The 26,536-nt window shown below is 36.3% G+C and overlaps 1 pseudogene; it reads left to right on the top strand.

The window, feature by feature from the left end:
• Positions 1-25,471, top strand: part of LOC101822590 — a 29,842-nt pseudogene extending 4,371 nt beyond the window's left edge.
• Positions 25,472-26,536: the final 1,065 nt, after the last annotated feature.

The raw sequence follows: 26,536 nt of genomic DNA, 5'->3' as shown, positions 1-26,536 counted from the left end.
TATAAATTACTTTCCTATTGTTTCTATAGCAATTGATCCATTTAAGTTTATATTTCCTTTTTAGATCAATTTCTACCATGTATGCCTTCTAAACGATAATCCATCTCTTTTCTAGGATTTCTGGTATTGGGCTTGTATTCTCTTGTTTCAAATAAAGTGCTTATTTCGTTTTCCAAAAACTGAAAATATGAAGCTCCTTTTTATAGTGCACTGAAATTTTTATGTTCTGTTCAAAATTTTCCATTTTCTTCTATTGAAGGCTGTGCTGTTCACATCAGCACTCCTCTACATTGCATCCTCTAAAATATGCAATGTTTTACCTGAAATAGTATCACATCACTTGATACCACGATTTCTTCCCTCTGGTCCCTCCTAGCTAGTCTACCTGTACTCTACTCTACCTGTATATCTTCTCTACTCTGCGGGGTTTTTTGTTCTAATGTGTGTGTGTGTGTGTGTGTGTGTGTGTGTGTGTGTGTGTGTGTGTTTATATTCACACAATATGTATATAGAATTCAGGAAAAGATTTGGGTATCCTCATCTATATCCTGCTGATATATTCCCTTGAAACAGAGTCTTTCACTGACTCTGAAGCACACTATGTCAGTTAGGACTGGCTTGTAAGCACATTCTGTGGGTCCATGTGTCTCTGCTTTCCCTGCTGGGGTTGCAGGAATATGGAGTCATTCTCAGCTTTTATATGGCTATTGGGGATTTGAAGTAAGGTTTACTTGCTCTGATTGCAAGAGTTTTATCTACCGAGTCAACTTCCTAGTGTTCTCTCACTCTCTGTCTGTCTCTGTCTCTGTCTCTCTCTCAAACAAAGCATACAGTACACTTTCACCATCTGTGGTCACAGTACTCTGAAGCACTTGTTTATTTGGGTAGTGAATATATGAAAGTTAATACTTTTGATACACTATCTTTCCAACTCTGCCCACTTGGTACTGAGCTGATGACAGCAAGTTGTCTACTCTCAACTCCTAACAAATCAGCACTTGTAGGTTCTGCATGTGCAGGAGATCATGGGAAATTTTGCATTTGTTTTCTTTAAGTTCTTTCTAGCTTATGATTTTTTTGTTGTTGTTGATTGATGTTTTGCTGATGTTGTTTTTCTAAAACCACAAGATGAATATCATCAACTACTTTAGTTTTCATTCTTTATAAACTCATCAAAATGTAAATTATGCATTGTGTCAAATTTTATGAGTTTTGTTAATCTTTGTATTGATTTGTGGTAATTTGTATTAAGAAGTTTGATTCACTGTTGATTTAAGGAAAATTTATTAGTCCACTTCCTGTATGAGATTGTACTGGTAATCTTTTAAGTATTGTGTTTAATTTGTAGAATGTAAACTATCAAGTATTATTTATAATCAAGTTCATAATAATTCATGTGAATGTTATCTGAGCTTATAAAACATATACTTAGTCATGGATAAATCTACATTCTATTATTTTAACTGCTTGAGTTACTTCACATCCTTACTCATTGATGCCTGGTAGATCTACCTAGCCTCAGAATAAATGTGATGAAATCAGCTTTACTGGATGGTTATTAAATTCTCTTTGATTTTCTGATATGTTTTATATTTATCTGTTACATGCATACTGGTCTAGTATAGGATTGTTTTCTGTATTTGTTTGTGGATTTTGATTTTAAATTTCATGTTGGTTAAATTAGTATTGTCATTTCTCTTAGTTTTTCTTTCAACTAATTCATCTAGTGCTTCTTTAATTTCTTAGATTATAAAACAACTTAAATGCAACTTTAAAAATTAAACAGCATGGAAGGAGTTTAGTGCCAAATCCATAAGGATTTTAGTGCTTTCCCTTTTTCTTCTTTTCAAATGAAGAATGTTGACAATCATTCCGTTTTCTGACTTTTTAATTTGGAAATGCTATTATACTTTTCATTCTTCAAGTGATGTCTTTCCCGTCTGAAGCCTTACAGCCAGTATTCCATCGTATAAGTACCGTGTGCTAACCGATTGCGCCACTGGAGCACTCGACAGCCAGTATTCTAACATGATTATTATTATTTTTTTAAATGTAACACGTTTTTTTAAATATTTATTTATTATGTATACAAATCTTCTGCCTGCGGGCCAGCAGAGGGCATCAGATCTCATTCAAGGTGGTTGTGAGCCACCATGTGGTTGCCGGGAATTGAACTCAGGACCTTTGGAAGAGCAGTCAGTGCTCTTAACCGCTGAGCCATCTCTCCAGCCCTAACATGATTATTTTTATCATTTTTTATTTTAAAAACAATCTTTACTTATTTTACGTACCAATGCCAGTTCCCACTTCCTCCTGCTACACACTTCTGCTATCCACTCCTCAGTAAGACTTCTCATGGGGAGTCAATGAGCTCTTGAACCTTACTTTGAAGCAGGAACAACGCCCTCCTCGCTATATCTAGGCTGAGCAAGGTATCCCTCCAAAGAGAAAGAGCTCAAAAAGCCAGTTCAAGCACTGGTGATAATTCCTATCCCACTGCCAGTAGCCCCATAGACTGTCCAAGTCACATTACTGTCACCCACATTCAGAGAGTCTAATTTTGTGCTATGCAGGTTTCCCAGCTGTCAGACCTGATTCAGTGAGCTTCCACTAGCTCAGGTCAGCTGTTTCTGTGGGTGTACCCAAACAACTTCTTGACATCCTTACTCATGTTATAAGTTCTCCTTCTCTTCAACTGGACTCTGGGAACTCAGTGCAGTGCTTAGCTGTGGATCTCTGCATTTGCGTCCATCAGTTGCTAGATGAAGATTCATTGATATTACAAGTAGTCATCAAACTGATGCTTAGGGTTTTAACTGGGATCATCCTTGTGGAATATTGGGGATTTCCCTAGTTTCATGCTTCTTAATAGCCCCATAGTGACTCCCTCAATCAAGATATCTCTTTCCTTGCTCTCCCTCTCTGTCCTTCCCCCATCTCAACCATCCCTTAATATGCTTGTTTTGTAATACGCTTCTATGAGTTCATCCTAAATTCCATTAACAACATACTTCTCACAATTTTAGATGATTTCTTGCTTATTTTTTCCTTATCACATTCAAACCACCCCCAAGTTAACATTAGAACACTCCTGTTTTTCTTTCTACCAGCTATAGTTCCACAGAGCTCACTAACTGTGATCAGATGTGTGCTGCTCTAACTTTCCTTTCACATACCCTGTCTACCTTAATAAGTCACATTAGTGCTGTATTTGGCACCACCAGATGATCTTTCATTATCCACTTAGGATCTTCCCATCATCCATAAGCAGAATCATCGTTAATTGCTCTCTATTTTTTCCTTTCTTCCTCTATTTCTCCTCCTGGAAATCTCTGTCTGCTGAATTTGGCATTTGGCATTGATCATATAGTACTTTGTTTGGATGGAATGCAGCCATCAGAATGACAAGAAAACACATTACTGTTGCTTAAATCACCAGCTTTTGGTATTCTGTTACAGCACTTTCTCTTTCTTTATACCTGAAAGTTTGTAAGATTGTCCTTGCACAACTGAGGTTCCAGAATATTATAAGAATGGCTCAAAATGTGTGATTTTTCTTGTCTATTCTGACAAGTGTTAGTGTTCTTTTCATTTACAGATATACTCAATAGCCCTATACTTCAGCAAATACTTTTTTAATTACTTCTTTGATTTTTGAGGTTATGATTACATCATTTATCACTTCTATTTTCTTCCTCCAAACCTTCCTATATACTGTTCTTTAATGTTTTTAAATTCTATAGCCTCTTTTCTTCACTGTGTGTGTGTATGTGATCATAAATACATGAGTACAACCTTCATAATTCTGTATAATGTTATTTGTATGTTCTTGTTTTCAGGGTTGATCAAATGATGTGCTCTTCCCTAGGGAGTACTATTTTTCTTGCTCATCATCAGGTAAATATTCTTAATGGTTACCTTCACCCCTCTTCAATGTGTTTTTCCTTCTTACCTCCAGAAACTATAAGTTGCATTTTTGAGCAACAGAGATTTCTTCTCCAATCTTTAAAATCCATTGTCTCAAGTTTTCTGTCTTAGTCTCGGAAGTGTTCCTTCTCACAAGTATCCTAGCATAATTTGATCACCTTCTCCTGCAATTGTTTTTCCTTATACACTGTGATCGCCACAATTTTTCTGAATAGTATACTAGTATCTTGCCACTTACTCTACTGAAGAAATTATTGCTTTTCTACCTCCATTAGTGTTTATCTGCATTTGACTGATAACATACTACTCTGACTTTCTTAAAGAATGTGTTACATAACCGGTGTGACTGAGAACTTTGTTAAGGAAAACAATGATTGCCTTGGCTTATCCTATAATCTAATGTGAAGACAAACAACACATAAACCTATAAAGCCCTCAAAATTCATTTTAATATATCTTATGAAGGCAAATAAATGACAGACTTTATAAAGAATGGTCGAGAAGATGGGTATTCAGGAAATATTTTTGAATGAATAATCGATACCAAGAACTATGATATTTGTCTATTCATAAAGTTATTTATTCACATATTTGGTTTAGTGTTACTCAATCACCTTCTTGCCCATGATAAAGAAAATTGCAGAGAGACAAGGAGTGATTTATCTTAGGCAATTAGCTTAGTGAAAAAGATGGTTCAAATCTGTCTTAGCTTGCCTCCTTCATTAATATCCCATAATATCTTATAAATGAAGGGGGCATATGTATGATAGAGTTTAATCCAACTTGTATTAGAATTTGTTAGTATCCTTTTGGTTTCAAGATATAAACATGAAATAGATTCAAGTTTATTCTTTTATCAGCTACTTAATATGTAATATTTCAGTAATGATGCCAATAATGTTATAATATTTAAATGGTGTACAATTGGAAGGCTGGTGAATATAGCAGCTTACACAATATTATGATTCTGGGAGAGGATAGAAAAATACGGTGTATTTAATATCAACGTGTGGGAGACATGTTTCTGAATACCATAACCCCATAAATAAAAGGTGAGCAATACATACAACTGTGAAGGTCAACGGGTTTAAAGTAAGGACGACCTTCCCATCAGCAGTCCACCATGGCTACTCCATTGGGAAGAATGATCTTTGCAAACATTGTGGTGCCCTGATAGGTGGTGAGGGTTTACTAACCTGGGTTTGAGATTGGAAAAGGCATTGCAGTGTTTATAAAAGCTTACCACACATAAACTAACCTCACCATTTATTTCTTTTTATCTCAGTTTAAGATGTCATATAATTCACTCTTCGGGGGATGAATCCTTTGGGCCTCTTGTGGTTAGATTTATCATTGTTTTTGTCATACATCTCTAGGACTCTAGGGGTCATGGGTATGAGCATTTCTGTCTTTACTTGGGATAAAAAAAATTACTGCATGCTCACTCCAGGTTAACAGAGTTAAAATAAATATTTTTTCAAATATTGGACAACTTTTGTGTTTCCAGTAAAAATGTGCATATTCACAGTAGACAAGGTAAAAATTACAAAAGGCAAAATAAAACCACTTGTGAACCTACTGGGGCACAAAGTAGAGTCAGTGGGTTCAAGTGGGGAAAGCAGTGAGGGGAAGGAAGAAGGCGAGGGTATGGGAAGTGGATTTGATCAACAACACTATGTACACGTATGAATGCTCCAAAAAATCTCAATACCATTCTGTAGACAGAACCAGCTTTATGCAAAATCAGGATCGTGGCAAAAGGATTACATTGCAACCTGTTATCCAAACTCCATAAAATATCTTACCTATGATATTGACATTTATTCTAAACATAATAAGTAGTTTTATGAAAATGGACTTTTCCAATTATAGCTCTTTAGACATGATATTTGACTCTAAGCTTTTACCATTTAGGTCATATTAAAAATAATGTTTTTTAAAATTGGTTTTCTAAGAATTTTTCCACTATAATTACCAAATGTACACAGGGTAGAAATCTTTTGAAACTGCAACAAACCTCTATATAACCCTGTTATGCTAATGATGCTTTGCTTGAGTGGTATAGAGATTAGCTGGTATTTGTAATCTTCCCAACACTGAAAACTGCCCTCAATGTTTTTAAATAAATAAGGATTTGTTTGATGTTAACTTTTCTTGTCTGATTTAATACAGTTTTGATTTTTCAAATTTTGTCATTGGTTCTATTACTCAAATACTTTTGGTAGCATGTTTATTTTCAGTAAAACTGTACTAGACTTTTAATCATCTAAAAAGTAGTTGTAGGCACAATTTTAAGTTGTGTCAAATATTATCCCACACATATATATATATATATATATAGTTTCTTGGATTTTTCAGACTGCATCAAATTATTATTTACTCACTATAATTTGTTGACAAACAGATTATCATTAATTCAAGGCAAGAACACTAAGACACAGAGGTTCTCAATGTCTTGGCCAAGGACAAATGTCACCTGGTGGGTGACAGAACTGATTTTTAAAATTTGACAATCTGACTCTTGAACTGTTTTTTTTAAAGATTTTTTTCCTAGAAAAATCTGATTCAGCCTAAAAAGTGATTTCCATTTTCCTACACTCCTCCTTCTAACTGTTATTATATTTAATGCTCATTGTATGTGTCCATGCCAGCATCTGTGTACACAAGTGAATGTATCTGCATAAGTGTGTGAAAGTTATAGCACTGAAATGGAAGTCAGGGGACAATTTTTAGGGTTCTGTTCTCTCTGAATATCATCTGGATTCTAAGGACTGAACTCAGGTCATCAGACTTCATAGGAAGTACCTTTAGTTCTGGAGCTCCTGAATAATTTCCAGTTTCTGAAATCAGTGCTCCAAAAGCAAGAAATTTTTGCTATCACTCTAAAATGATGGATTTTTAAAACATGAATTATTTTATTCATGTATTGATGACCCAGTTATCACTTTTGGATAACAGAAATCCATAGAGATTTTACTCCTGTATAAATCCTAACAGACTCTGGAAATTTTTGTGTTTCCATACTATCTATGATCAAGGCTCTCTACATTTCCTAGCTCAGAATATAATCCTACATATCTTTAAGAATTCTTGGTTGAAACTACTTTACCAAATCATCATCACCCCTAAAACCAACTAAACTGTGTCCTTATACCCACACACGCCTTCATTTCTCATCAATGGCTCTTTCCAACAAGCAGAGACTGCTATAGAAAACGGCAAGCAATCAAAATTGTATTAGAGATGCAATATCCATTCAGATTGTAAGAGCCAGAATTTCAGGGAATTATCTGTGAGATTATGTCTCCTGTCACTGTCATCAACATAACCAAATTCTCACCAACTTAACTGCCTGACCATGAACTGAGCAAGTCTCACAACAATAGATAAATAGATATGCCAGAGTGGATGGGGTAAAAAAACCCACAAAAACTCAACTCTGCACAGAACTATAGGCAACTGGGAAATAATGAGAATGAGAGAGGTAGTCTTCTCCAGGTAGAGCATACCAGCTGGTTGTTAGATATCAAATGGTCAGACCTGAAGACATACATACACATGGCATGGTACAGACTGAGCATGCTATACTTATGAATAGTAACTATGAAATAGTAATTATTGAAAAGTGAAGCCATGAATTTAAAGGAGATAGGAGCCTTGGAGCAGGAGGAGAAATGTAATTATACTATAATCTCAAAGAAAAATCCTGGTTGGGGCTGGAGACATGGCTCTGTAGTTCAGAACACTTGTTGCTCATTCAAAGGACCCTAGTTAGGTTCCTAACACCCACATGGTACCTCGTAACCATTAGTAAATTCATATTCAAGGGATTTGATGCATTTGGTGCACATGTACATATTCAGACAAAACATTAATCTAATGCAATAAATAAGCCTGTTTTGCTTTAAAAACATGATAATCATTGGCTAATTATGACATTAATTTTTGGCTATTACTCTCCCATCCCTACTGGACAAAGAAATTTACTGTAAGTTTCACAGTGGCATTTCTACTAAATGTAGGAGTATGCTCCACATATTTCATTAGTATCTTCTTACTGGCTAAGGTCTTGTGCATTAGCACACTTATTTATTCTGTAGATACACATGCCTAACTGATTAGCGATAAATTACAATATATTTGCTTTATGTTTTAGCTCTTTTTATCTTTAGCATGCAATTCATTAAGGGAATGCAATAAAATTACTTTGTTTTAAAGTTATTTAGTTTTTTTCTTCCTGTTTAAATTTCCCAGCTACTCAATTTAAGGGCTTATCTGCTTGTTTTACTTTAAGTGATTAGAAAGTTATTTTTTGTAGTTTATTTTCTCTATCTTTGACAGCATCATACAAATACATGTAATTATGATTATATTTACTTGCCATTATCTTCTCTTAATCTCTTCACTCTCCCTCTAAAACCTTTTCTTTCCCAAATTAGTTGCCTTCCCAAACTTACGGGTTTCTTTTTCTTTTTTGATTCACTGAGTTCAGCTAGAGTTATACGCGTAAGCATGGGTAGGGGGCTTATTTCCTCCCTAGTTTGCCATAACATTTAAGAAAATACTCGCCTACCCTTGGTAACCATTGTCTAACAACAGCTCTTCAAGAAGGGGTGAGGCTCTGTGGGTACCTTCCCCAGTTGTGATGGAATACTAAAAAACCCAATTTACCTCGGGCCTCGTGGCATTCCATATAGCTGTAGCATGTTTCTGATTACAAATACTATGTCTAGATGATGGCAATGCTTCATAGCCCTCTTTCCTTCTTCCAGTTCCTATATACATCCTATCCTTTTTTACAATATATTTTTTGGTTACTGGAGAGGGTGATGTAAGGGTCTTGTTTATGGCTGTGTTCTCAACTGCCATTTGTTTTCATCATATTCACTAGATATAAGTATCTGGGTTACTGTCACCCAATGTGAAAAGAAGCCTCTCTGCCTAAGATTGAGAGCAACACTAGCCTGTGTGAACAAAAAGAAACATTTAGAAGGAAGGCAGTGTGCCAACATTTGCATTCAGCAAAAACAACTGTAAAAAGTTCCTCACTGCCCAGGGCACTGGACCTCCCCAATAGTAGCATTTTGGTCTGGCTTATAATACCAAATGTGTATTCCCTCACACAGAACAGGCCTTTACAACCCAAAGAGTGGGTTTCTGACAAGCATTCATGCCACTATTGTACCAGTGGCAGCATACAAAGTGCACAGTTCAGTAAGACTGCTGGTGAGTTTTCTATCGCAGCAGCCTATATAGTACCTTTTGGCAAGGTACAATTTGCTTTATCTATGTTTTGTAGACAAAGTATACGGTGTCTCCAGGAATATGCAATTCTGGTAGGCAACCACAAAAAATGTCAATAGTATGTCTTGTTTGGGAGGTCTCTTCAAACTCTCTGGCCAACAATTCATTGGGTGGTGGCCTAATCCTGGCATAGTGATTTTTGTTTTAAAAATTCATTAGTTCTGGTCCTACTGTTAATTACCTAGGAGGGATACCTCCAACCCAAGCTCTTTTAATTTTTCATTGTATTTTTAGTTAGCACATAAATTAGTAGGATTTAGGGCTGGGGGATGGCTGGCTCACTTGGGAAAGTGCTTACTGTGCAAGCATGAGGACCTGAGTTCAGTTCCCAGGGCTTACATAAAAAGCTGGTCTCAGTAGCATGAGCCAGTCTTGGAAGGGTAGAGATGGGAGGACCCCTAGGGCTTTTAAAAGAAAACAAATGTGGTAGGTTTCTAAATTGCTTTTTCATATATCTTTTGTATTTGTAAGCCACCTCTACATCTTACCTTCATCCTTCTACTACCGTGACCTTTTCAAACCTTTTCATATCTATCCCCACCACTTTACTATCCTTTGTATTGTACTACATCTCTCTCTTACTGCCTGCTCCTACCCTCTGACTTCTTGCTGTCTGGGCTTTATTAACTCTCATTCTAACTTAATCACTGAAACTTAAAATTCAAAGCTTGATCTACACATCAGGGGGAAGGGGACAAACAACATTTGTCCTGTGTGAATTACCCCACTCAGTAGCTTTCAGTTCCAACTATTTTCCTGGAATTTTAATAATTTCAATTTTTACAGCTCAACAAAATCCCATTGTGTGTTTGTATTACATTTTCCTTATCCAATCACCAGTTGATGAACATCTTAGTTGATTCCATTTCCTGGTTATGGTGACTAGAGTAATTCACATCTCCCTGATGGATCATGATGTTGAACTCTTTTTTTGAAGTGTTGTTTAGTTACTGATTTTTTGATAACTCTGTATTTCACTTTTTTTTTATTCTACAAATTAATCATCTGTCAGATATATGGTTGGCAAACTTTCTGCCAATTCTGTAGGTTGCCTCTTCATTTGATTGACAGTTTCCTTTGCTGCAATTCCTCTTAAAAATTTTAATATAATTTTATTTCAAGAACACATCTATGTATACCTTATTAATATTGTGGAGACTTGTGAACTCTAGACTGACAGCAGTAGAGACTCCAAGGGACCGAACTAGGCTCTCTATATGTGGGAAACAGTTGTGAAGCTTGGACTATGAGAGGAGTTTCTGGCAGTAGGACCATGATGCAAACTTGACACATGAGTTAACTTGTTGGAGCCATTTTCCTATGGTGAGATGCCATGCTCAATATTAACACATGGGAATGGTTCTTGGTCCTGACCCAACCTATTGTGTCAGACTTTATTGACTCCTCAGGTCAAGGGGGATGGGAGGAATGATGGGAGACAGAACTGTAACTAATGTTAAATAAAATTTAAAAGAATTTTTAAAAAGATACATCTAATGAACTGATATATTAGAAAAATATAATTTCTAGCTATCTTTTCTTGCTCCTATCTAAAAATCCCAAAATAAAATTTTTCTAATTTTTTACATTGAGGCAATAACTATATATCTATAGATAATGGTTTAGAATACATATTTTACACTCATACAATTTAATTATTAGCAAGGTATAAAACTTTCTATTTTCATTTCATTGTTTAATTTAATAATACCTATCTCCCCCATGTGCCAACATTATAAAAATGGATTTTTAATTATATAGCCTTAGAGCTCTTCATTGTATACATATGTTTTACCAAATTAGTTACCTATTGATAGATGCATGACTATAAAGAACTGATTATGAATGAGTGAAGAGCATATCTGTGAATATGTCTCTTTGTAGTTTGAGAATATATAATTTGACAAAATAATAGAAATTAGCATTCCTAATCAAAGAGTGTGTATACAAAAGATTTTCGCTGGGTATTCCCAAGTTGGGTCTAATACACTATTTTTTCATTTGTAATGTCCAATTTTATGAGCCTTCGACATAGCAACCAATAGCTATTTGTCAACTTTTTGATCCTGGACAATCTGAAAGGAGTGAAATGGTGCATCATGTTGCTGTTTTAATTTCATTTTCTTATTATGACTAAGACTGAATTTCTTTTCATATGTTAAAGAATATTTCCTTTTTCTTTCTATAATTCTCTATGTTTTTCTGTATTCCTCATTTGTCTTTGGAGTTGATCATCTTCCTTAATTTTATTTTTAAATTTATTTCTGATAATTTTACAAATGTCTACAGCTATTTTTATGGGCAGATTAATGACACTTTTAGCATGATTTATAAGCAAACGGAAAGCTGTTTTTGTGCTTGCAAAAAAATCTGTGCATGTATACATTTTAAAACAGATATGTCTTATTTTATAGTCTATACTTTGTGTTACATAAATTTTATAGATGTTTTTATTGATTCTATCACACATTATGCTATAATCCATTATATCTATGTGTGTAAAGTTCCCCCATACAGAATGTGAATTTTTCATCACTGTTATTTGAGTTATCTCAGTTGTATCTATGAAATAATTGGTCCATAGAATGTTTCAATATATGTGAAGTTTTACTTTCACATTAAGACGTCTTCTTTTTTTTTTCTTTTTTTTTTTTTGGTTTTTCAAGACAGGGTTTCTCAGTATTGTTTTGGAGGTTGTCCTGGAACTCACTTTATAGACCAGGCTGGCCTCGAATTCACAGAGATCCTCCTGCCTCTGCCTCTAGAGTGCTGGGTTTAAAGGCGTAGGGCCACCAATGCACGGCTCTCACATTAAAACTTCTAATCTTGAAATTCGCAGGTAAATACATAGCACTGGAAGAAACAGAGGCAAATTCATACAACAAGGGCATCTGCTCCACTATGTTCATAGCAGCATTATTTGTAATAGCCAGAACCTGGAAGCAACCTAGATGCCCCTCAACTGAAGAGTGGATAGAGAAAATGTGGTACATTTACACAATGGAGTATTACTCAGCAGAAAAAAACAATGGAATCTTGAAATTCGCAGGTAAATGGATAGCACTGGAAGAAACCATCCTGAGTGAGGTAACCCAGTCACAAAAAGACAAACATGGTATGTACTCACTCATATATGGATTTTAGACATGGATCAGGATAGTGCTAGTCTGCACTTCCACTGACAGAGAGTCTGGGAAACAGGAAAGAACCTAAAATATATGCATGGTACCCAAGAGAAGATAAATGAGGCAAGATCCTCTGAACAGATGGGGAACACGGTGAGGGGTGGGGGGGAGTGGGAGCTAGGAAGAAGAGAGGGGGAGAAGAGGAAGAGAGAGTAAGTCATGGGGGAACAGGAAGGTTGAGGGGGAGGGGTAGAATAGGGGAAAGAGGGAATCATAGGTTAGAAGACAGATCAGGCACCAGAGTAACCTCTAGTGATCTAAAGGGATGACACCAATTGGCAAGCTAAGCAACAGTGGAGAGACCACCTCGAATGCCCATTCCTGATAATAAACTTGATGTCTATAGGCATCCTGGAGCCTTCAGCCAGTGATTGATGGAAGCAGAGGCAAACATCCACAGTTAAACACTGAACTTAATCCAAGGAAACCAGTGACAGAGAGACAGAAGCGATGAGCAAATTGGCAATGAATGGGCTGGCAAAACCAGCAGAGACAGCTAATCTGAACAGGACAGAGCTCTTGGACCCCAGACCGACAGCTGGGAGGCCAGCATGGGACTGATCTGGCCCCCCCTGAATGTGAGAGTCAATGAGAAGGCCTGGGCAACCTATGGGGCCCTGAGCAGTGGATCAGTGTTTATCCCTCGAATACAAACAGACATCGTGTGTCCATAACACAAAGAGGGATGCTCTCTCAGCCTGGACTCTTAGGGGAGTGCCTGGATCCTATCCTGAGTGAAATGACAGACTCTAAATATCCCCTATGTGGAAGGAATTGGCAATAGGGTGGGAGGATGGGGGGGGATGGTGGGTGGATGCGGGAGGAGGGGAGGGAGAGGGAACTGGGATTGACATGTAAAACAAGCTATTTAAAATTAAAATAAAATAACTTCTAATTCATTTAAAACATTTTAAAAATAGACTATGATGAACAAACCAACAATTTTCATTTGGCCATTTATATATTCTGTTGCCATTCAACCAGATCAACATTTTTCACATGGTGTAAAATACCCAGAATTGTAGCTTAAATTTTGTTGCATGGATGTGTTCTATTGTTTATATATTTTTCATAATGTATTTGCTTATAGCGTTCTAGTCAGAGAGGCATTGCTACATATTCTTTGCTTTTGCAAATGTACTTTATAAATTTCTTTTCAAGCTCTAGTAAAAAAATCACAATATTTTAAAGCTTTTCTATAATTTTAGTATATTAAATTAATAGTAATATTTTAGTGATATTAAACATGTGTTGTCATAATACAGACTATGTTATTTTTTTAATTTGCCTTACTGTACTTTTGTGTTTTTGAGAGTGTTTTATAAATTTGCTCATTTAATATTTTACACATTTTTCTTAGCATTTATTTTTTAGTGTTAGAGTAAGTTCTCCTCTTTTTACTATTTCCCAGACAACCTTGTGAAAATGTCTAAAGATTCATGCTTTTGTGCACATATAAGCACAAATATTTCAATTTTATTTCTTTTTATAATAGGCAGGCATTGATTTTTTAAATTTCCAGTTAATCATATTATCATCAAGTAAGAATTTATTTCTTCCTTTTCAGCTTTCAAGCTTTAATTGCATTCTTATCTAATTTCATTTCTAATATTTCAAACACAGTGATGGAAAGGTCTGGGCAGAGTGTGTGCCTTAAGTTTTCCCCCACTTCAAGGGAAAATTCTTTATGTGTCAGTTAAAAATAATTTAATGTTTGGGAGATTTGTAACTACAATCCATCCTACTAAGCACGTAGAATTAAAATATTTTGGTTAAGTATTTAAAAATAAACATAATTATGTAAATATAAATAGTTTCAGACAGGGTGTAAGTAGGTATTTCAAGCTAACCAGGACCTTATAACAGTCCAGGCTCACTAAAAGACCTTCCCTGGTCTGTTAAGTGCTTACATTAAAGGTGTGTGCCACTATGACCAGTTTTTAGTAGTATATTTTAACAGTTTTCAAGTGAGTGTATTTTATCAGCTTATCAAATTCCCAAATCACAATTTAATCATTCACACACAAATAAACACACATGCACATGCATGCACATGTACACACACACACACACATAGGAAAAGGGATATTTGTATATAATTATAGTTTTCCTGTTATGAAATGTGTTAGTTGTTCCCTTCAATGGAGTCTTATGAGGTTTTAAAATATAAAATAGGATTATTAGTTTTTCTCAGCTTGTATACATCAAAGCCATCATCTAAGACCAGATTAGTATAGATTATCTACAAATGTAAGATGAACAGAAAGAAGTGATGGCTATCTATGTACATCTTCTCTTTGCATATTTATAAATATTTATGTCATGATTTATTTTAATGAGTTGTTTTTGTTAACCTTTTGTAGTTTTGCATTTTTGCATTTATGTAATTGCATATATATACATGCATATATACATATATATACACTGTTGCCTTTTAAAACACATCATTATGGAAATGCAATATACACATAATAAAATTTAACTATATACAGTTTACTGTATTTGGAGAATTGTGCAATCACATTAAAAGTTTTAAACAGTTTTCCTCCAGACAGAAAACTCACACCAGTTAGCAGCTACTCTCATAGCCTCCAATTCCTGGAAACACCTAATCTTCATTTTGTTTCTATAAATTTGTGTAGTGTGGGTATGTGCTATACATGTAGTAATACAATATGCAATCATTGTGATTCCTTCTGTCACTTAGCAAAGGGTTTCCAAGACTCATTCACATGATTCCATGCACCAGAACTTCATTCTTTTTATTGCTGAATCACATTATATTGTACAGGTACAGTACATAGATATGTCCATCCATCAAGCAACAGAAATGTGGTCTGTTTACAGTTTTGGCTATTAGATGCTAATAATGATGTTAGGAATATTCACGTGTAAAGTTTGGTTCATATTTTCACTACTTAGGGATTGTTATCTCTATATACCTATATTTTTTTCTCTATATATAATATATGTGCATATATGAGAAGAATTGCTAGGTTACAGGATTTCTCAATAATGGACCTTCTAAGGAGATGTGAAATGATTTTCAAAGGGTCACCATCATTTTCAGTACCACTTGCAACAGGTAAGGGTTCTAACTTTTCTTTATTCTTCTATCTTATTGGGAATGCAATGGTATCACAATGTGGTTTTAGATTTCAACTCCATATCAGTTAATTATGTTGTAGATATATTCATTTGACCTCTGACCATTTGTGTACATTCTTTGGAGAAAATGTGAGTTTTTTTCCTTCCTTATTCTAGTGCTGTAAGAGTCTTTCATGCATTCTAGATCCCAGTCCTTCACTATACAGATCATTTGACAATATTTCTTCCTGTTTATTTTTGTTTTCATTTTCTTGAGAGAATCATTTGCAACTCACAGTTTTTAAAAATTTATATGAAGCTTAATTCTCTATTCCTTGTGTACCTTGACCTTTGGTGACTTAAGACTTGCTTAATCCAATGTCACAGAGATTTATATCTTTGTTGTGAGTTAGGCATGGTAACTCAGGCTGGCAATCCTAACATCTGAGAGTCTTAAAGTCTCCATTTCAAATCATACTTGCATTAAGAAAATAAAATTCAAAAGAAATATAAAGATATACCTACTCCTACTGGTTTTATAGATTTGGTTTTTACATTTAAATCTGTAATCTATGTTCTACTGAATATTTTGTAAGGGTGAGGAAAACACACGACTTGGTTTTTCTCCTTTCTTTTGCTGCAGATTGAACTCAACCAGAGCCTTGCACAGGCCACTTAACCATTCCGACACCGACTACTGCATTCCCAGCTCACAGCTCCTTCTTCCGATTACTGTTGCAGGAAATTTCCAGTAATTTCAGCTTCTTTAGCAACAACATTCCTCATTCATTCCTCACTGACCTGTTCTTGGCTATAGAAAAAAAAGAAAAAATAACCTGACTATTTTAAGCACTTAATTTTGTTGTCTCAATCTATGTTTATTTTAATACACATATTTATTAAAGCAGTATAAAATTTAAAATTTGCTCTTCTTTTTCAAAAGTATTTTCTCTGTTCTTACTCCTTTATATATTCAAAACTGTAGCTTTGAGTTCATAATATTAAGTGAATGCACATTCCTAATTATCTTGTTTGATTTATTAGTATTGTTCTTTGAATCATCTGAATCTATTGAGAAACCACCATGAACTTTTGATCTTCCCTACTGCTTTTTAAAACACTATCTTAATTTTTACTTCCTCATTTGCATCATCAAGATCTCGGATCAATGCTAAACAATGGTTGTGAAAGCATGGATCTTTGTATCACTTCTGACTTCAATGAGAATTATTTTAAAGGCATGCTGTTAATTATGATGATGACTATTAATTTTACATGAGGATGTTGATCAAACTCTTCCTGATTCATAAGGTTCTTTTGATCAGAAGTGCATATAGGATTTGCTTAAATATCTTGCTCTTCATTTCCTTAACTATGAAACTAGGGAATGGAGGCAAGATAGAATTAGTGCCCAGTTGAATAAATGAAGACTTTGTGGCTAAAGACAATTCATTTAATTTTCTTCCTTACATTTTCTAAGTTACTCTTGGATACAGGATCTGTTAATCGATGTATTGATGCCCAAATTCCTTATTGATGGAACCTTATAGATAATTATATTTACTCAGTATTGTTTTCTGTATTAGAGCAAATATATGTAAAAGTCATTGTAAAGTAAGCAACGAAGGAATAACAAATATTGTGTATTTTGAATCCTACAATGTATTTCTCCCTCAAAAATCCAGTAGAGTACCCCATGTTTATTGTCAGTCTTTACTTAATTACATAAGAAGCTGTACTGATAAGCAATTATGTCCTAACTCAAAGGAACTTGAAGTTTAAATTTCAGCCTGTGTGTGCATTTATACATTTGTACTTTTCCACATGTGTGTATAGGTACATGAGTGGTGTTTTTGCAAGATACAAGTAAATGAATCTAGAGGAGAGCTGGAACCTTCCTCCTTCATACCTAGTTTTCAGAGGATCAGAAGGTACTGTCCAAAATGTTGGTGCAGAAAAGGCATTAATGATCCTACCCACCTGTAACCCCTAACCAACTGCAGGAACTATCTCTTGGGAAAAATGTGTCCATTGTTGCAATAATGGTACAACTGTTATGGGGATAAAGAAACAGCTCTCTGTTTGGATTTGTGGCCTACTTCACAAAAGTTAATTCATTCATGGTACTATAATCCTGACAAAAAATTCATGGATTCAGAGATTTTAGATACTAAAAGGAACTCACTTACAGCTGCTTAACTAAATTGAATTGATATCAAACTGCCTTCTAGATATTTATGTTCATACCTTAGCCTTAATTCTACTGTCCATCTAACTCAGAAAAACTTCTCCTTGCAATAGATTGAAGTGAATGCCAAAACTCAGAGCTGCTCAAGGTGCTGAGAATAAATGAAAGTTGAGTGCTCAGTCCTATAATGCAATTTTTATCACTCTGGACAAGGCTTAGGGAACAACAAATATATAGAGAAGTCATGCATGATGCTATTTTCCTGGTGCAGCAAGCAATTGCAGTCATGATGTGATAACTTCTAAGCTTAGTCCTCCTGAGATTCTGAGATGTTTTGCACAAAATGGCAAGTCTGTCTTCAATCCAATTTCAGAGACTTCTGTCTCATCACGTGGTTGCCCCTCTCACTCATCAGTCTGCCTCCGTGTTCTTACCATGACGCCGTGTGACTGACCTAAGGGAACCCTTACCAGAGCCAAGCAGGTGCCAGAGGCATGTTCTGGAACTTTCAAAGGTATGAGCTACATAAATTTCTCTCTTAATATAATACCCAGCTTCAAGTGTGTTTGTTATAGCGATACAAACAACTAACCCATCTTTCCATTTTACTTCCAAAAATTTGCATTTACCAAATAGATCTTCCATGCAATAATGAATATGACTCAGTAATAACACTGAGGTAAGTTTTATGTGCTATTCTCACAAAAAACCAACAAAATGTATTGACTATTCCACATAAATTCTGAGATATTAAAGTTGGTAGGTGTCCTGTAGGGATTTCCTCTGGAATGAAACATTTCCTCTTTGAAGCAAAGATGGGTGAGTACTCATCAAGAAGTAAACAGAACATACAAGGCTCAGGAAAGCAAGCAAGAATCAAAAGTCCCAGGAAACTCCTAAAATTTACAAAATCCACACAGACCCTCCCCAGTGTTATAAAACCAATAGCAATGCTAAAAAGAGGAAAAATGTCTGAGCAGTTGATTTGTTTGCAAGTCATGTCATTAGCCCAGGGACATAGCTTCTGTGAGGTGTCCCCCATGCCGGGCTGGGCTTTTGATAACACTGATGCATCTGAGTCATCTATGCTCTTGAAAGTAACCCCTCACCCACATGTTCGTAAATAACCTCATTAACTCACTGGCTCATGAAGCCACACCTAAGTGAGATCATTTCAGCAGTCTGCTTTTGTAGCCCTATCTGTGGTGAATAGACATTATTTCTCCATGTCTTTCTAGGGAAAGTAATAACAAAAAGAATATTAGTGACAACTACTTCAAACTCAGGTAAAAAATCATCCTTATCCAGTCTGTGATGTCACTGTGACTTGCTTATATGACTATTTATGTGGCCTTTCATACAGTCAACACTTAAGGCAACTAATAACCATACGCTGTAAATGCAATGACCTATGTGCATATGCCATGTCTCTCTCTCTCACTAAACTGGAATATCCTTGGCAAAAACTCTGTAAGAAATTCAAATTAGTATCTGTTATATATGCATGCTATGGCATAGGTATGAGAATGTGAACAAATAGATCTGTGCCTGATGGAATGAAAACCCAAATGAACCAATAAATTAATTAACAATTTGGTAAACCACTTTCCTATATGTATTGATTACTTTTGCATCTCTATAATCAAAATGCCTGTGAGAAACAAAGGGAAAAGGGGCTTGTGTTGGCTCAGAGTTTGTGAGAGGCTCAGTCAATCCCAGCGAGGAATAGGTTCACAGGAGGTGAGAACGTACAGCAGAGACTCCTCATGATACTGCAGACCAGGAGGTAGAGAGCCAGGCTGTAACCTTCAAAGGCTCATCTCCACTGATGTAATGCTACCAGTGAAGCCCCCATTTTTAACGGTTTCAAAACAAAGCTAGCCCCATCAGCTGAGCAGGAAACAATCAGAGCATGAGTGCAGGGGACTAGTGGGTGCATTTCACATTCAAAGTTTATATTCAAATATAGCTCTGCTTTTACTGGTGTATATCCATTCCGCATTGAACATGAAGGTAACAACTCACATGTGATTGCACATGTGAGTAGGTACTCAAAGAACCACATTGCCCAACAACATGCATCTCTAATACCATATCCTCCAATATATATGCATTCTAACCACTTCATTGTGAGTTGGTTTTTCTAGTTTCCTATATTATGCTATGCTGGACAATCTATACAAAGACTAAAACATTATGTATTGTATATTCACATGTGTATATTTTGTTTATTCAAGTTAAGTAGCTTTTATTCCTAGAATTTACAGCTTACTGGTCCATCTTGAGTCTCTAATTCACAGACAGATAGAGTGGGAGGCTCTTCAGGTGCCATAGGAGAACTGATTATTGCAGTCCTGCTGCTCATTTTTGTTTTCCCCAGACACCGAAGTGCCCTCAGATCCCACCACAGTTTATCCTAAAGCGTGTTCATCAGTGCGTTTACAGAGGTTCTAATTAATTCTTTGTAATTGCATGGCATTTTCTCTCCCCCCGTTTCTCACCACTGTCCCTGCCATGGAAACAAGATGTTCCACCTCTGGAGACTGCCCTGGTAAAAGCCTATTAATAAATAATTAAGTTTGGAGGTTCCCGCAGTGGTGAATCATGACTGGAGATCACGTGGGAGCCATCTCCATGGCAACTTACCAACAGGAATTGAACTGCTATTTCTCTTCTTTGCATAGCATGAGCAAGGCAAAACACAAATTAAAGAGATTCTCTTTTAGTGGTATTTTCCCTATTTTCTTCTCTTTTGAAATCATGTGCCATTGCCTTTAAAATTAAATAAGACACACTATGGGGGTGTGATGGATGTCATCAGCAGCTGTGAAAACCCCTCAGCACGTGTTGTCTCTGTTCTCAGTTCATCTCCTCTGGAGGGGTTTCTATCCTCACCCAAGCCCTATCATACTTGCCTAGAATGTGGTGGCTTGAATAAGAAATATACATCATAGGCTCAAGATTTGAGCACTTTGTCTCCGGTTGTTAGCATTGTTTGGAAAAGTTATGAACCTTCTAGTATTTAGAGCATGACTGAAATAGGTATGTCATCTGGAGTGGGCTTAGGCAGTTTACAGCTTCACCCAGTTTCCAGTTTGCTCTGTTGGCTACTTCAGTGTTCAAATATAATCTCTGTTCTTTAAGCTCTGGTTCCTCTGCTGTGCTTTCCCTGCATTTTCTACCTGGGCTCATAATCTCAAATAAACTCTTGCGTCTATATGTTGCCTTAGGTAATGGCATTTTATCATAGCAACAAATGGTAAACAATCAAGTACTTCTGCCTGCTATGCCTCTGGCTACCACCTAACAGTTCTTCACCAACTTTTCTGACTCTCTTGTATTAATGGCGGTACTTTAAGGAAAAATATTTGGAACAAGAAACACATGGATTTGAGAGTGAACCAGACTTGTCCAATGAGAGAGATCAGGAAAAGTGGAAAGTCAGAGGGCAAGCAGGAGGGAAGAGGATGTCTGCTACCTCTGCTCTGCTGTTTTTGTATCTAGGTGGCTTTTGGAGGTAATGTTTCTCTCCATAACTGTATTTTACATTGTCACCCATCTGTGCTGTAGGCTTAGATGACTTTCCCCTACTCATTTGCTTTCTGAGGCTTGACCATTCCTGTGTAGAGAGTGTCTTCACTGAAATCTCTTAATTTTAACCAAACTCTGGTCTATTAGGCATGTAACTCATAGTATTCCCACATTGACCTTGTTTACAGAACAATGGCTATATAGTTTATGCTCTCTCTAATGGCTTGCTAAAGTGAAGTTTGAAACTCCAGTTTTAGGATTATCTGTAAGGTAAGTTGAGTTCAGTCAGGATATGAACAAAATTTGCAGCCACAACTCCCATTCTTGGCCTTTTCCATCTTGTAATATCATCCAACACAACAATATTTTTAACAAGAAGACATTTTAGTTATAATGGTTTATCACTTACTTGACAACTATTGCAAAATTTTTCCATGCTGTTCTAACAACTAGCATCATATTCATAGACAGTAGCTGGTGGTGTTCTAAACACATGATAAAGCAAATCTTCAGTAAAAAATATCCAGGTATGAATTTGAAAATGCATCTGAACCAGAAATACTGCAAGACATATGGCAAGTCCTAAATACATCACTGATTCTTCAGCAGGGACAGTTGTCACAGTAGAGGTATTTAGCTCCACCCTAGAAAGAGCAGAGCAGGCTCCTCACAGCTGGATGCTCTTCAGGCTCCTGTTTCTTGTTCCTTCTGAGATACATATGGCTTTATAGACACAGTTAATTTTGTGTCCTAGGATCTAGTCATTGCTCTCACATTATTTGTGTCATATCAGTGTGTGTAAATCCTACAGGAGAGGACAACACAACAAATGATTACCTTCCAGAAGATCCAAGCATTGTAGGTTTTTTCTTTCTACCTCCAATAATATTTCATTCCCTGCTTTGGGAAGCAACCTCTTGTCTCTCCCTGTCATCTCAACATTTTACTTTATCACTGGGTCTTAGAAATTCATCACGTGTGTGTTCTCTGCTGGACAGGACCTCATTACAAGTGATCCTTCCTTTATTCACATGTCTACACTTCTGTCTAATTCCTCCTCCCATTTTGGTGTTGTCTGTGATTTCTGAGATCTTCTTATTGGCTTCCTATCCTTGTTAGCCATTGTGTGCTCTAAAACAGCTTGACTGATGGATTTCACTTAAAGTAATGGGACTTCACCCCAGATAAGTGCTTAGAAGCAAGCAGATGAAATTTTGCTTCCCTGAAATGCAATAGATGTAAATCAGATTAATTGTCTCTGTGACCCTGGGAACCTCCTGAATCATATTTGTTGCCTAAGTCATAGGAAGTTTCAGGTTAACTTTTGGCAGGTAAAGTGGTTGGGACCAGTCATTTGTCACCAATAACTACATTAAAAACAGAGAGGGTTGAAAATTTTGACAAGTAGGTTGTTCTTTGACTTCCAGTAAAGAAAATTCCAGTTACTTGGTGCCTTTATCCAATTTATCTCCTCTTCTATACAAAAGCTTCCATATGTGATCACAGGAGACAGAGGAGCTCTTTATTTTCTCCTGCTCCTCCAGGAAAGAAACAAAGTCATGAAACTGCAAAGTAAAATTTGCCATTTCAAACAAGAAATTTCATGGACAGCCACCAGCCTTAACTTCTTTTAAAGCTTATCAAACTTACTTTCATAACAGGTGGAATCACATTAGAGGATTTTGTTATTAAAAGTGTAAAAGCAGGTATTAATATAAATAATTATAACTATTATTAATAGAAGCTTCATTGATAATAGCCCCTAACCAGAAATGTTCACGTGTATATCAACAGGTACCTATATGGAATATAAAATCAATTCAGTAATAAAAGTATCAACTATGTGATAGGGATGGGGAATGTTCTGTGTGTATGTTTGTCTTATTGGTTGATGAATAAAGCACTGTTGGTCAATAGGGAAGCAAAACAGGTGGGACTAGGAGTCGAGGAAGATTCTGGGAAATGTAGTAAAGAGAAGTCGCCATGCTATCCACGCAGGAAGTGGCATAGCAGGGCAAAATCAGTATATAAGCAGGGACAAGCAGGAAATCGTTCTCTTCTTCTCTTCTCTGAGGAGACACAGAATAGATGCTATGTAGACCCCAATGGAGTAAGAGATTCAGACACTTTCTCTGGTAAGATAAGGAAAATACACGGATTATTAGAAAATGGGTGAATAATTAAGACTGAGCTGGAAAATAAGAAACCTTAGTCAAAAGGCAAACAGCTTTATACTGATAAAGCATACATGTGTTTAACTGGGGCAGAGAAGATCAGCAGACCCTAACTCCAATTAGAACCCATAGAACTATGTATGTGAACAAGTGAATGAATCAAAAAGTAACTATGCTAAGTGAAAGGAGCCAAGTATGTAAGGTGCTGTTGGTATAACTTAACATGGATAAAATTCTATAATGTGTAGGTAGTTTGTAAGAGTCAGAGAGCAGATTGACCTTTGCCTGGAACTGAGCTGGCTTGGAGTCAAACCATGCATGTAGAGAGTGACAGGAGGGAAAAGGTAGGGTCTGTTTTAGTGGAATGTGTTTTCTTAGCTGTGCTATTATTTGTGCAGTTGGCTTCAGAGTTGTGTACACGTGCCAAATTTAACCATGCTATGTGTTTCAGATACATGCAGTTTACTGAAGATTAATTATATCTTAATTAAGAACAGTTTCAAAGAGAGATTTATAGTGAGAATACTTATATTCAGAAAACTTTCAAAGTGTGTAATGCTGGCAATCTACCAAACTTCCTTATTTATGCCTATGTTTACTTGATTGTGAAAGGGAAATAAAATGAATTTAAGGTAGTAGAGGTTATATGAACCTGAATTTTTTGATCACATGAAGCACTTGAAACAATATCTAATGTGTATCAAGTACTCCTTAATGTCAGTTACTTTCACATGTATTATGTGTCTGAAATTTACAACTCTGTTAACCTCTAAATAATCCAGTAGTGTATTTAATTTTCATCATATACACCCAGAATTGACTTCTGTCATCGACTAAATGAAAAATATGCAATTGCTTTTGTACATTGCCATGTTTTCTCTCCAGCAGCCACAACCCAGCCCAAGGTTGAGATTAGTCCTTCTCATGTTGTCTCTGCAGAGGTGACAAGATCAAGCAGAAGGAGCATGGAGCAAAGAAGGATCCAACTGAGGCCAGTTCATGTGCTCTGCTCTCCCTTTTTATATTCCCATGCCTGAATAGTCAGTGACTGCATTTCACAGTGTGTGCATTTTCTGTAAAATCTATAATTTCTCTCATTTGGCTGGCTCTTTATTTCCGTATGAAGCTGGTAGTTCATAGAGGTTAAATATTGCCTTTCAATCATAGTTGATTTAAGTGATTGCAGTCACAGTGTATGGTAGTCCTCTGCTTTAGAGTTCTTACCATGCATGGCTTTTGTTTCAGGACCTGGTACCCCTAAGTTGGCCAGGCTTCACTCCTTATCTCCATTGTGTGACTCTGACACCATTTCTAAATCTTGACTGGTCCAGTTTTTGACGAAGATCCTGGAGGCGTTCTTCAGCCACATCAATCTCAGTGACTTAATCAATGAACTTTGTAGGGACAATAGCTTAAAAATTATGAACCTGCAAAGTATGGCTCTTGTGTCTCCTTGGTACAGTATACTTTGAGCTCCAAAGTCTCTGATATGTATCACTTCTACAGAAGACTGACCATGAATATGTTCCTCCCCAGAATGTCCAAGCTACTAAAATGTGGTGGTAATTACACCTCATCACACTAAGGGATGAAGATAATGGGATTCTTTAGTGCTGATATTTGATACACCAAACCAAGAAAAAGTTGCCGAGTATGAAATGAAGTTATTGGATTTAGATTTTGAGCATCTTGGAATCCCAGAACAAGAGTACAGCTGTCTACTAAAGATGCCTTCTGGTGACTCTGCACATGTATACTGAGTCCTTAATCTTATTGGAGATGCTCTTATAATAAACTGGGCAAAAGTTGGGTGAAGTTTTCTGCAAGTGGAGAACTTGGAAATAGGAACATTAAAATTTCCTTAGCAAGTAATGTTGATAAAGAGGAGAAAGCAGTTACCATAGAGATGAAGGAGCAAGTTCCTCTGGCTTTTTCACAAAAGCTACTCCATTTACTCTACAGTAAAACCCAGTATGTCTGCAGAGGTACCCCTTGCTGTAGAGTATAAAATTACTGACATATGTCGTTTAAAGTACCATTTGGCATCCAAGATCAAAGATGAAAAAGAGTCTTAGGTGTTGAGAGAATTTGACAACAAAAACACCTTGAAGATTGCTTTTGAGATATCAGCATAGTCTGTAGTCTTTTCTGCTAGCAGATTTGTACCTTAGTACATATGTAGATATCTTCTGTAAATAGCATTTTTCCTCTCTCTGTCTCTAAAATTTGTTGTAAAAATCCAAAATCAAAACTGGTCTTGTTAACATAAACATTTCAGCCCTAGAAATATGGGTGAGTTTTTAAATTTAATTTATTTATTTTAGCTTTTTACTGATTCTTTGTGGATTTCACTTCATGCATCCCAATCCCTTTATCTTCCTGTCCCTGTGTATCACCTCCTACCTCACCCCAATACAATAAATTAAAATTTAAAGAAAAAAGTCTCATAATTGGAGCTGTAGTGTGGCACAGTAAGTCACACGGTAAACACTTTTGTTAATACATCAGTACTTTCAAGTGTTCACTGCAGTGAGTCATGGGTTTGGTTTGAGGCCTCTGGCTTCTGCTATACTATTGATACTGGGTCCTCACTTGAACTCCTCTTGGATATCCTATTATTGCCCTGTCAGGTAGATCCTACAGCTTTAGGTCTGCAGGTCCATCCCCTTTATGAGTTCCAACAATTCACAGATGGGGTGAATGTTGCGGTGGGCCAACTCATAGCCCTGGTTCTGGGTATGAGTTGTAGCTGTCCTCATCCTCACCACTAGAGTCAGCTTTCCAGCATGCCCTAGCTAACTCACCCAATGTAGCATGCAGCAAGGGGCTGGGCAATTTCTCCTGCTCGTATGCCCTCAGGACTGGCCTGCCTACATCTACACCAACTGGTAAGTTTTCAGAACAAAAGGGTCTTGATGTTAAATACAGTTATAAATATTTTTCCATTTGAATAAAGTTATCTGAATTTTGAGGGGGTAAATAAATAAACCTTGTTTATATTTAAAACCTTGACTAATGCTCGGCCCACAGGGCCACCTGCCTCACAGAACTAATGTGATAATAAAGAGAGGCATTAAAGATACAGAATGCTGATCACGGCAAACACCATCCAATAAGACATTTTAGGGGTTTTGACAATA

This window comes from Mesocricetus auratus, unplaced genomic scaffold (genome assembly GCF_017639785.1).
Source record: "Mesocricetus auratus isolate SY011 unplaced genomic scaffold, BCM_Maur_2.0 Super-Scaffold_4256, whole genome shotgun sequence".
In the NCBI taxonomy this organism is placed as follows: Eukaryota; Metazoa; Chordata; class Mammalia; order Rodentia; family Cricetidae; genus Mesocricetus; species Mesocricetus auratus.
The sequence above is the reverse complement of the archived record's forward strand: the minus strand, read 5'-3'. Positions and strand labels throughout refer to the sequence as shown.